Genomic DNA, 12,765 nt, shown 5'->3' on the forward strand with positions numbered 1-12,765 from the left:
CAATTTTTTTAATCTATCTAAAGCCGAACATTCCGAAATTTTTTTATCTACCTAAAGCCGAACATACCGAAATTTTTTATCTATCTAAAACCGAACATACCGAATTTTTTTTATCTCTCTAAAGCTGAACATACCGACCATTTTGTTATCTATTTAAAGCCGAACATTCCGACCAGTTTTTTTATCTATTTAAAGCCATATCGCAATTTTTTTAATCTATCTAAAGCCGAACATTCCGAAATTTTTTTATCTACCTAAAGCCGAACATACCGAATTTTTTTATCTATCTAAAGCCGAACATAGCGACCATTTTGTTATCTATTTAAAACCGAACATACCAAAATTTTTTATCTATATAAAGCCGAACATACCTAAACATTTTTTATCTCTCTAAAGCCGAACATACCGACCATTTTGTTATCGATTTATAGCCAAACATTCCGACCATTTTTTTATCTATTTAAAGCCAAACATATAGAAATTTTTTTTATCTATCTAAAGCCGAACATACCGAAATTTTTTGTCTATCTAAAGCCGAACATATCGAATTTTTTTTATCTATCCAAAGCCGAACATACCGAAAATCTTTGTATCTATCTAAAGCCGAACATAACGACCATTTTTTATCTATCTAAAGCCGAACATATCGACCATTTTATCATTTACAGCCGAACATACAGACGATTTTTAAATCTATTTAAGGCCGAACATACCAAAATTTTTTATCTATTTAAAGCCGAACATACCGAAATTTTTTTACCTATCTAAAGCCGAACATACCGACCATTTTGTTATCTATTTAAAGCCGAACATTCCGACCATTTTTTTTTATCTATCTAAAGCCGAACATACCGAATTTTTTTTATCTATCTAAAGTCGAAAATACCGAAATTCTTTTTATCTATCTAAAGCCGACGATACCGAATGTTTTTTATCTAACTAAAACCAAACATACCGACCATTTTTTTCTATATAATGCCAAACCTAACGACACTTTTTTTATCTATCTAAAGCCGAACATACCGACTATTTTTTATCTATCTAATGCCCATCATAACGACAGTTTCCTGATCGATCTAAAGCCAAAAATAACTTTTTTTTTCTATCCAAAGCCGAACATACCGAAAAATTGTTTATCTATTTAAAGCCGAAGATAACGACCATTTTTTTAATCTATCTAAAGCCGAACATATCGACCGTTTTGTTATCATTTACAGCCGAACATTCCGACCATTTTTTAATCTATTTAAAGCCAAACATTCTGACCATTTTTTTATCTATTTACAGCCAAACATATCGAAATATTTTTATCTATCTAAAGCCGAACATACCGACCAATTTTTTTACCTATCTAAAGCCGAACATATCGACCATTTTGTTATCATTTACAGCCGAAAATACAGACCATTTTTTAATCTATTTAAAGCCGAACATACCGAAATTTTTTGTCTATTTAAAGCCGAACATACCGAAATTTTTTTTACCTATCTAAAGCCGAACCTACCGACCATTTTGTTATCTATTTAAAGCCGAACCTTCCGACCATTTATTAAATTTGTTTAAAGCCAAACATACCGAATTTTTTTTATCTATCTAAAGCCGAACATACCGAATTTTTTTATCTATCTAAAACCGAACATACCGAATTCTTTTTATATCTATCTAAAGGCGAACATACCGAAATTCTTTTATCTATCTGAAGCCGAATTTACTGAATTTTTTTTATCTATCTAAAACCGAACATACCGACCATTTTGTTATCTATTTAAAGCCAAACAAACCGAAATTTTTTATCTATTTAAAGCCGAACATACCGAAATTTTTTTTTACCTATCTAAAGCCGAACATACCGACCATTTTGTTATCTATTTAAAGCCGAACATTCCGACCATTTTTTTTAATCTATCTAAAGCCGAACATACCGAATTTTTTTATCTATCTAAAGCCGAACATACCGAAATTCTTTTTATCTATCTAAAGCCGACGATACCGAATGTTTTTTATCTAACTAAAACCAAACATACCGACCATTTTTTATCTATATAATGCCAAACCTAACGACACTTTTTTTATCTATCTAAAGCCGAACATACCGACTATTTTTTATCTATCTAATGCCCATCATAACGACAGTTTCCTGATCGATCTAAAGCCAAAAATAACGAAATTTTTTTTCTATCCAAAGCCGAACATACCGAAAAATTGTTTATCTATCTAAAGCCGAACATAACGACCATTTTTTAAATCTATCTAAAGCCGAACATATCGACCGTTTTGTTATCATTTACAGCCGAACATTCCGACCATTTTTTAATCTATTTAAAGCCGAACATACCGACCATTTTTTTATCTATTTAAAGCCAAACATTCCGACCATTTTTTTTATCTATTTACAGCCAAACATATCAAAATTTTTTTATCAATCTAAAGCCCAACATACCGACCAATTTTTTTACCTATCTAAAGCCGAACATATCGACCATTTTGTTATCCTTTACAGCCGAAAATGCCGACCATTTTTTAATCTATTTAAAGCCGAACATACCGAACTTTTTTGTCTATCTAAAGCCGAACATACCGAAATTTTTTTACCGATCTAAAGCCGAACATACCGACCATTTTGTTATCTATTTAAAGCCGAACCTTGCGACCATTTTTTAAATTTATTTAAAGCCGAACATACCGAATTTTTTTTATCTATCTAAAGCCGAACATACCGAATTTTTTTATCTATCTAAAGCCGAACATACCGATTTCTTTTTATATCTATCTAAAGGCGAACATACCGAAATTCTTTTATCTCTCTAGAGCCGAAAATACCGACCATTTTGTTATCTATTTAAAGCCGAACATTCCTACCATTTCCTTATCTATTTAAAACCAAACATATCGAAATTTTTCATCTATCTAAAGCCGAACATACCGAATTTTTTTTATCTATCCACAGCCGAACATACCGAAAAGTTTTGTATCTACCTTAAGCCAAACATAACGACCATTTTTTTATCTATCTAAAGCCAAACATAATGACAATTTTGTTATCTATCTAAAACCGAACATACCGAATTTTTTGTCTATCTAAAGCCAAACATACCGAAACTTTTTTCTCTCTCTAAAGCCGAAAATACCGACCATTTTGCAATCTATTTAAAGCCGAACATTCCGACCATTTTTTAAATCTATTTAAAGCCGAACATATCGAAATTTTGTTTATCTATCCAAAGCCGAACATACCAAAAAATTTTGTATCTATCTAAAGCCGAACATAACGACCAATTTTTATCTATCTAAATTCATATATAAGGACAATTTTGTTATCTATCTAAAGCCAAAAATACCGTCAATGTTTTTATCTATCTAAAAACTGACATACCGACCATTTTTTATCTATCTAATGCCAAACATAACGACAATTTTTTTTATCTATCTAAAGCCGAACATACCGACCATTTTTTATCTTCCTAATGCCAAACATAACGACAGTTTTTTATCTATCTAAAGTCGAGCATAAGGATAGTTTTTATCTATCTAATGCCAAACATAACGAAGTTTTGATCCTTCTAAAGCCGAACATATCGACCATTTTGTTATCTATTTAAAGCCGAACCTTGCGACCATTTTTTAAATTTATTTAAAGCCGAACATACCGAATTTTTTTTATCTATCTAAAGCCGAACATACCGAATTTTTTTATCTATCTAAAGCCGAACATACCGAATTCTTTTTATATCTATCTAAAGGCGAACATACCGAAATTCTTTTATCTCTCTAAAGCCGAAAATACCGACCATTTTGTTATCTATTTAAAGCCGAACATTCCTACCATTTCCTTATCTATTTAAAACCAAACATATCGAAATTTTTCATCTATCTAAAGCCGAACATACCGAATTTTTTTTATCTATCCACAGCCGAACATACCGAAAAGTTTTGTATCTACCTTAAGCCAAACATAACGACCATTTTTTTATCTATCTAAAGCCAAACATAATGACAATTTTGTTATCTATCTAAAACCGAACATACCGAATTTTTTGTCTATCTAAAGCCAAACATACCGAAACTTTTTTCTCTCTCTAAAGCCGAAAATACCGACCATTTTGCAATCTATTTAAAGCCGAACATTCCGACCATTTTTTAAATCTATTTAAAGCCGAACATATCGAAATTTTGTTTATCTATCCAAAGCCGAACATACCAAAAAATTTTGTATCTATCTAAAGCCGAACATAACGACCAATTTTTATCTATCTAAATTCATATATAAGGACAATTTTGTTATCTATCTAAAGCCAAAAATACCGTCAATGTTTTTATCTATCTAAAAACTGACATACCGACCATTTTTTATCTATCTAATGCCAAACATAACGACAATTTTTTTTATCTATCTAAAGCCGAACATACCGACCATTTTTTATCTTCCTAATGCCAAACATAACGACAGTTTTTTATCTATCTAAAGTCGAGCATAAGGATAGTTTTTATCTATCTAATGCCAAACATAACGAAGTTTTGATCCTTCTAAAGCCGAACATATCGACCATTTTGTTATCTATTTAAAGCCGAACCTTGCGACCATTTTTTAAATTTATTTAAAGCCGAACATACCGAATTTTTTTTATCTATCTAAAGCCGAACATACCGAATTTTTTTATCTATCTAAAGCCGAACATACCGAATTCTTTTTATATCTATCTAAAGGCGAACATACCGAAATTCTTTTATCTCTCTAAAGCCGAAAATACCGACCATTTTGTTATCTATTTAAAGCCGAACATTCCTACCATTTCCTTATCTATTTAAAACCAAACATATCGAAATTTTTCATCTATCTAAAGCCGAACATACCGAATTTTTTTTATCTATCCACAGCCGAACATACCGAAAAGTTTTGTATCTACCTTAAGCCAAACATAACGACCATTTTTTTATCTATCTAAAGCCAAACATAATGACAATTTTGTTATCTATCTAAAACCGAACATACCGAATTTTTTGTCTATCTAAAGCCAAACATACCGAAACTTTTTTCTCTCTCTAAAGCCGAAAATACCGACCATTTTGCAATCTATTTAAAGCCGAACATTCCGACCATTTTTTAAATCTATTTAAAGCCGAACATATCGAAATTTTGTTTATCTATCCAAAGCCGAACATACCAAAAAATTTTGTATCTATCTAAAGCCGAACATAACGACCAATTTTTATCTATCTAAATTCATATATAAGGACAATTTTGTTATCTATCTAAAGCCAAAAATACCGTCAATGTTTTTATCTATCTAAAAACTGACATACCGACCATTTTTTATCTATCTAATGCCAAACATAACGACAATTTTTTTTATCTATCTAAAGCCGAACATACCGACCATTTTTTATCTTCCTAATGCCAAACATAACGACAGTTTTTTATCTATCTAAAGTCGAGCATAAGGATAGTTTTTATCTATCTAATGCCAAACATAACGAAGTTTTGATCCTTCTAAAGCCGAACATATCGACCATTTTGTTATCTATTTAAAGCCGAACCTTGCGACCATTTTTTAAATTTATTTAAAGCCGAACATACCGAATTTTTTTTATCTATCTAAAGCCGAACATACCGAATTTTTTTATCTATCTAAAGCCGAACATACCGAATTCTTTTTATATCTATCTAAAGGCGAACATACCGAAATTCTTTTATCTCTCTAAAGCCGAAAATACCGACCATTTTGTTATCTATTTAAAGCCGAACATTCCTACCATTTCCTTATCTATTTAAAACCAAACATATCGAAATTTTTCATCTATCTAAAGCCGAACATACCGAATTTTTTTTATCTATCCACAGCCGAACATACCGAAAAGTTTTGTATCTACCTTAAGCCAAACATAACGACCATTTTTTTATCTATCTAAAGCCAAACATAATGACAATTTTGTTATCTATCTAAAACCGAACATACCGAATTTTTTGTCTATCTAAAGCCAAACATACCGAAACTTTTTTCTCTCTCTAAAGCCGAAAATACCGACCATTTTGCAATCTATTTAAAGCCGAACATTCCGACCATTTTTTAAATCTATTTAAAGCCGAACATATCGAAATTTTGTTTATCTATCCAAAGCCGAACATACCAAAAAATTTTGTATCTATCTAAAGCCGAACATAACGACCAATTTTTATCTATCTAAATTCATATATAAGGACAATTTTGTTATCTATCTAAAGCCAAAAATACCGTCAATGTTTTTATCTATCTAAAAACTGACATACCGACCATTTTTTATCTATCTAATGCCAAACATAACGACAATTTTTTTTATCTATCTAAAGCCGAACATACCGACCATTTTTTATCTTCCTAATGCCAAACATAACGACAGTTTTTTATCTATCTAAAGTCGAGCATAAGGATAGTTTTTATCTATCTAATGCCAAACATAACGAAGTTTTGATCCTTCTAAAGCCGAACATATCGACCATTTTAATATCTATTTAAAGCCGAACCTTGCGACCATTTTTTAAATTTATTTAAAGCCGAACATACCGAATTTTTTTTATCTATCTAAAGCCGAACATACCGAATTTTTTTATCTATCTAAAGCCGAACATACCGAATTCTTTTTATATCTATCTAAAGGCGAACATACCGAAATTCTTTTATCTCTCTAAAGCCGAAAATACCGACCATTTTGTTATCTATTTAAAGCCGAACATTCCTACCATTTCCTTATCTATTTAAAACCAAACATATCGAAATTTTTCATCTATCTAAAGCCGAACATACCGAATTTTTTTTATCTATCCACAGCCGAACATACCGAAAAGTTTTGTATCTACCTTAAGCCAAACATAACGACCATTTTTTTATCTATCTAAAGCCAAACATAATGACAATTTTGTTATCTATCTAAAACCGAACATACCGAATTTTTTGTCTATCTAAAGCCAAACATACCGAAACTTTTTTCTCTCTCTAAAGCCGAAAATACCGACCATTTTGCAATCTATTTAAAGCCGAACATTCCGACCATTTTTTAAATCTATTTAAAGCCGAACATATCGAAATTTTGTTTATCTATCCAAAGCCGAACATACCAAAAAATTTTGTATCTATCTAAAGCCGAACATAACGACCAATTTTTATCTATCTAAATTCATATATAAGGACAATTTTGTTATCTATCTAAAGCCAAAAATACCGTCAATGTTTTTATCTATCTAAAAACTGACATACCGACCATTTTTTATCTATCTAATGCCAAACATAACGACAATTTTTTTTATCTATCTAAAGCCGAACATACCGACCATTTTTTATCTTCCTAATGCCAAACATAACGACAGTTTTTTATCTATCTAAAGTCGAGCATAAGGATAGTTTTTATCTATCTAATGCCAAACATAACGAAGTTTTGATCCTTCTAAAGCCGAACATATCGACCATTTTGTTATCATTTACAGCCGAAAATATCGACCATTTTTTAATCTATTTAAAGCCGAACATACCGAAGTTTTTTGTCTATCTAAAACCAAACATACCGACCATTTTGTTATCTATTTAAAGCCGAACCTTCCGACCATTTTTTTTTATCTATTTAAAGCCGAACATGCCGAAATTTTTTTTTATCTATCTAAAGCCGAACATACCGAAATTCTTTTATCTATCTAAAGCCGAACATACCGAAATTTTTTTTACCTGTCTAAAGCCTAACATACCGACCATTTTGTTATCTATTTAAAGCCAAACCTTCCGACCATTTCTATTATCTATTTAAAGCCGAACAGACCGAAATTTTTTTTCTATCTAAAGCCGAGCATACCAAAATTTTTTTTTACCTATCTAAAGCCGACTGTACCGACCATTTTGTTATCTATCTAAAGCCGAAGATACCGAAATATGTTTTACCTATCTAAAGCCGAACATACCGACCATTCATTTTGTTTTCTATTTAAAGCCAAACCTTCCGACCATTTTTTTAATCTGTTTAAAGCCGAACATACCGAAATTTTTTTTATCTATCTAAAGCCGACCATACTGAAATTTTTTTTCACCTATCTAAAGCCGAACATACCCACCATTTTGTTATCTATTTAAAGCCAAACCTTCCGACCATTTTTTTATCTATCTAAAGCCGAAAAAACCGAATTTTTTTTATCTATCTAAAGCCGAACATACCGAAATTCTTTTTATCTTTCTAAAGCCGACGATACCGAATGTTTTTTATCTAACTAAAACCAAACATACCGACCATTTTGTTATCTATCTAAAGCCGAAGATACCGAAATATGTTTTACCTATCTAAAGCCGAACATACCGACCATTCATTTTGTTTTCTATTTAAAGCCAAACCTTCCGACCATTTTTTTTATCTGTTTAAAGCCGAACATACCGAAATTTTTTTTCACCTATCTAAAGCCGAACATACCCACCATTTTGTTATCTATTTAAAGCCAAACCTTCCGACCATTTTCTTATCTATCTAAAGCCGAAAAAACCGAATTTTTTTTATCTATCTGAAGCCGAACATACCGAATTCTTTTTATATCTATCTAAAGCCGAACATACCGAAATTCTCTTATCTATCTAAAGCCGAACATACCGTTTTTTTATCTAACTAAAGTCGAACATACCGACCATTTTTTTTCTATCTCATGCCAAACCTAACGACAATTTTTTTATCTATCTAAAGCCGAACATACCGACTATTTTTTATCTATCTAATGCCCATCATAACGACAGTTTTCCTGATCGATCTAAAGCCGAAAATAACAATATTTTTTTGTCTATCCACAGCCGAACATACCAAAAACTTTTTATTTATCTAAAGCCGAACATAACGACCATTTTGTTATCTATTTAAAGCCAAACAATCCGAAATTTTTTTTATCTTTCTAACGCCGAACATACTGAAATTTTTTTTACATATCTAAAGCCGAACATACCGACCATATTGTTATCTATTTAAAGCCAAACCTTCCGACCATTTTTTAATCTATCTAAAGCCGAACATACCGAAATTTTTTTTATCTATCTAAAGCCGAACATACCGAATTCTTTTTATATCTATCTAAAGCCGAACATACCGAAATTCTTTTATCTATTTAAAGCCAAACATACCGAAATTTTTTTTATCTATCTAAAGCCTAACATACCAAAAATTTTTCTATCTATCTAAAGCCGACGATACCGAATGTTTTTTATCTAACTAAAACAAAACATACCGACCATTTTGTTATCTATTTAAAGCCAAAACTTCCGACCATTTTTTTATCTACCTAAAGCCGAACATACCGAAATTTTTTTTATCTATCTAAAGCCGAAGATACCAAATTCTTTTTATATCTATCTAAAGCCGAACATACCAAAATTTTTTTTATCTATCTAAAGCCGAACATACCGAATTCTTTTTATATCTATCTAAAGCCGAACATACCATATTTCTTTTAATCTATCTAAAGCCGAACACACCGTATTTCTTTTTATCTATCTAAAGCCGAACATACCGACTATTTTTTATCTATCTAATGCCCATCATAACGACAGTTTCCTGATCGATCTAAAGCCGAACATAACGATATTTTTTTTCTATCCACAGCACCTTTTTGTTATCTATTTAAAGCCGAACATTCCGACCATTTTTTTATCTATCTAAAGCCGAACATGCCGAATTCTTTTTATATCTACCTAAAGCCGAACATACCGAAATTCTTTTATCTATCTAAAGCCGAACATACCGTTTTTTTTATCTAACTAAAGCCAAATATACCGACCATTTCTTTTCTATCTAATGCCAAACCTAACGACAGTTTTTATCTATCTAAAGCCGAACACACCGACTATTTTTTATCTATCTAATGCCCATCATAACGACAGTTTCCTGATCGATCTAAAGCCAAACATAACGATATTTTTTTTTCTATCCACAGCCGAACATACCGAAAAATTGTTTATCTATCTAAAGCCGAACATAAAGACCATTTCGTTATCTAATTAAAGCCGAAAATTCCGACCATTTTTTATCTAAAGCCGAACATACCGAATTCTTTTTATATCTATCTAAAGCCGAACATACCGAAATTCTTTTATCTATTTAAAGCCGAACATACCGAATTTTTTTTATCTAACTAAAGCCGAACATACCGACCATTTTTTTCTATCTAATGCCAAACCTAACGACAATTTTTTCATCTATTTAAAGCCGAACATAACGACCATTTTGTTATCTATTTAGAGCCGAACATACCGACCATTTTGTTATCTTTTTAAAGCCAAACATATCGAAATTTTTTTTATCTATATAAAACCGAACATACCGAGTTTTTTTTTATCTAACTAATGCCGAACATACCGACCATTTTTGATCTATCTAATGCCAAAACTAACAACAGTTTTTTATCTATCTAAAGCCGAACAAACCGACTATTTCTTATCTATCTAATGCCCATCATAACGACAGTTTCCTGATCGATCTAAAGCCGAACATAACGATAGTTTTTATTCTATCCAAAGCCGAACATACCGAAAAATTGTTTATCTATCTAAAGCCGAACATAACGACCATTTTTTATCTATCTAAAGCCAAACATAACGACTATTTTTTTATCTATCTAAAGCCGAACATACCGACCATTTTGTTATCATTTAAAGCCGAACATACCGACCATTTTTTAATCTTTTTACAGCCGAACATATCGAAATTGTTTTTATCTATCTAAAGCTGAACATACCGAATTTTTTTTATCTATCTAAAGCCGAACAAACCGAACATTTTGTTATCTATTTAAAGCCGAACATTCCGACCATTTTTTTAATCTATTTAAAGCCGAACATACCAAAATTTTATTTATCTATCTAATGCCAAACATAACGACAGTATTTTTATCTATCTAAAGCCGAACATACGAACCATTTTTTTATCTATCTAATGCCAAACATAACGACAGTTTTCTGATCAATCTAAAGTCGATCAATCTAAATTATGATAATTTTTTTTCTATCCAAAGCCGAACATACCGACAAATTTTGTATCTGTCTAAAGCCGAACATACCGAATTTTTTTTATCTATCTAAAGCCGAAAATACCAAAATTTTTTTATCTATCTAAAGCCAAACATACCGAATTTTTTTTATATCTATCTAAAGCCGAACATACCGAAATTCTTTTATCTATCTAAAGCCGAACATACCGACAATTTTTTATCTATCTAAAGCCATACACAACGACAATTTTTTTTTATCTATCCAAAGCCGAACATACCGACCATTTTTTATCTATCTAATGCCAAACATAACGACAGTTTTAATTATCTACCTAAAGCCGAACATAACGATAATTTTTTTACCTATCCAAAGACGAACATACTGACAATTTTTTCATCTGTCCAAAGGCGAACAAACCGACAATTTTTTTATTTATCTGAAACCGAACATACCGACCATTTTTTATCTATCTAATGCCAAACATAACGACAGTTTTTTTATCTATCTAAAGCCGAACATAACGACAGTTTCTTTATCTATCTAATGCCAAACATAATGACAGTTTTTTATTTATCTAAAGCCGAACATACCGACCTTTTTTTATCTATCTAATGTCAAACATAACGACAGTTTTTTATCTATCTAAAGCCGAACATACCCACCATTTTTTATATCTAACTAATGCCAAACATAACGACAGTTTTAATTATCTACCTAAAGCCGAACATAACGATAATTTTTTTACCTATCCAAAGACGAACATACTAACAATTTTTTCATCTGTCCAAAGGCGAACAAACCGACAATTTTTTTATTTATCTGTAACCGAACATACCAACCATTTTTTATCTATCTAATGCCAAACATAACGACAGTTTTTTTATCTATCTAAAGCCGAACATACCCACCATTTTTTATATCTATCTAATGCCAAATATAACGACAGTTTTAATTATCTACCTAAAGCCGAACATAACGATAATTCTTTACCTATCCAAAGACGAACATACTGACAATTTTTTCATCTGTCCAAAGGCGAACAAACCGACAATTTTTTTATTTATCTGAAACCGAACATACCGACCATTTTTTATCTATCTAATGCCAAACATAACGACAGTTTTTTTATCTATCTAAAACCGAACATAACGACAGTTTCTTTATCTATCTAAAACCGAACATACCGACCTTTTTTTATCTATCTAATGTCAAACATAACGACAGTTTTTTATCTATCTAAAGCCGAACATACCCACCATTTTTTATATCTATCTAATGCCAAATATAACGACAGTTTTAATTATCTACCTAAAGCCGAACATAACGATAATTCTTTACCTATCCAAAGACGAACATACTGACAATTTTTTCATCTGTCCAAAGGCGAACAAACCGACAATTTTTTTATTTATCTGAAACCGAACATACCGACCATTTTTTATCTATCTAATGCCAAACATAACGACAGTTTTTTTATCTATCTAAAACCGAACATAACGACAGTTTCTTTATCTATCTAAAACCGAACATACCGACCTTTTTTATCAATCTAATGTCAAACATAACGACAGTTTTTTATCTATCTAAAGCCGAACATACCCACCATTTTTTATATCTATCTAATGCCAAACATAACGACAGTTTTAATTATCTACCTAAAGCCGAACATAACGATAATTTTTTTACCTATCCAAAGACGAACATACTGACAATTTTTTCATCTGTCCAAAGGCGAACAAACCGACAATTTTTTTATTTATCTGAAACCGAACATACCGACCATTTTCTA

At 31.2% G+C, this 12,765-nt stretch overlaps 1 protein-coding gene across 1 annotated transcript in view; it reads left to right on the plus strand.

The window, feature by feature from the left end:
• Positions 1 to 12,765, plus strand: part of LOC142352080 (tyrosinase HcTyr2-like) — a 137,860-nt gene that overhangs the window by 123,286 nt on the left and 1,809 nt on the right. The gene's annotated exons all lie outside the window — the stretch shown is intronic.

The sequence above is a fragment of the Convolutriloba macropyga genome, chromosome 13, assembly GCF_964194025.1.
Source record: "Convolutriloba macropyga chromosome 13, txConMacr16.3, whole genome shotgun sequence".
In the NCBI taxonomy this organism is placed as follows: Eukaryota; Metazoa; Xenacoelomorpha; order Acoela; family Convolutidae; genus Convolutriloba; species Convolutriloba macropyga.